Raw genomic sequence first — 1,512 nt, forward strand, 5'->3', positions numbered from 1 at the left:
TTCACGGTCGCCGGCGGTTGTTGGTTTTGTTTTTTGGCCGGAATTTCTCTGGAATTTTGCCGGAGTTCGCCGGAAATGTTTATGACCTGCTATTACAGGTCATAAATAAGTTCAAGGGTCTATTTGCTCCAAAATAACAAGTTTGAGGGCTTAATTGAACTTTTTTAAAGTTTGAGGGTCTAATTGCACAATGAGCTATAGTTCGAGGACCTATTTGACCCTTTTCTCTTTTTAAAATAATGAATCTTAAGGGCGATTGGTCCACAAAATAAAATGCAAAATTATCTTATTATATATGGTTATCTTAATATGATTATCCTTTTTAAGGTAATATCAGGTTTTTTAAATGTGATTATCTTATGAAAGGTGACGTCAGATTTTAAATATATAATTATCTTTTGAAAAATAATATCAAATTTTAACATTATTTTATGTTTTTTTGGTTTGGAGTGTAGAATATAATATGAACTTAATTGGTTTAATGTCATAGTAAAAAGTAAGGACGAATCTAATTCATCTATTTAGAAAAATTAATTATTGATGGTTATTAAAAAATAACGAGAAAAAGTATGATTACTTTTATAAATATTTTAAACTTGAAATTTTACAATAATTATAAAATTGATTACACGTTTTCTTTATTAAAGCCATTGGTGAACTTTATGTGCAGTTGTCATTAGTCATTACTTTTTAGCGAAGGACCATTCCTCCTTTTCCCTTATTTTCTAGCAATTCTCAGCCGTTGTTCTACCAAAATGAAAACATCAAATCAATCCTCACTTTTTTTTTATTTGGTGAGAGAATGTTTTAAAATGATGAATTTTAAGGGCTTAGTTGTATTATTATCTTATTATGATTATTTTAATATGATTATCTTTTTAAAAGTAATGTCACAATTGAAAAATATGACTATTTAAAAAAAAAAAGTAACGTCAGATTTTAAAAATATGATTATCTTTTGAAAAATAATGTCATATTCTAAAAATGTGATTATTTTTTAAAGGTAACCTTAGATTTTTAAAATATGATGAATTTTAAGGGCGATTTGTTCACAAAATGTGAGATTATCTTACTATAATTATTTTAATATTATTATTGATAATTTTTAATGGACCGTGCCCACCATAAAAGCGAGTTGAAATCGAGTAACAAATATGAAAAATGTATTGGATTGATAGGACACAGGACCCTTAACATGATATAAATGGGCTACAAATGTCCTAAATAAACAAATGGAATGAATATGGCCCAAGGGACCCAACTACCAAGCTCAACCACAGGGGTGAACCATTGCTGCTATCGAGCATGCTGCAAAGACAATTGACGTACCACGCCATTAATGAGGGAGAAGTTAAGAGAGATGGAGTGCTGATGATGATGCCCTAGAATAGAGAGCCCCCCCCCCCCCCCCCCCCCCCCCCCCCCCCCCCCCCCCCCCCCCCCCCCCCCCCCCCCCCCCCCCCCCCCCCCCCCCCCCCCCCCCCCCCCCCCCCCCCCCCCCCCCCCCCCCCC

The sequence above is a fragment of the Ipomoea triloba genome, chromosome 10, assembly GCF_003576645.1.
Source record: "Ipomoea triloba cultivar NCNSP0323 chromosome 10, ASM357664v1".
NCBI classification, from domain to species: Eukaryota; Viridiplantae; Streptophyta; class Magnoliopsida; order Solanales; family Convolvulaceae; genus Ipomoea; species Ipomoea triloba.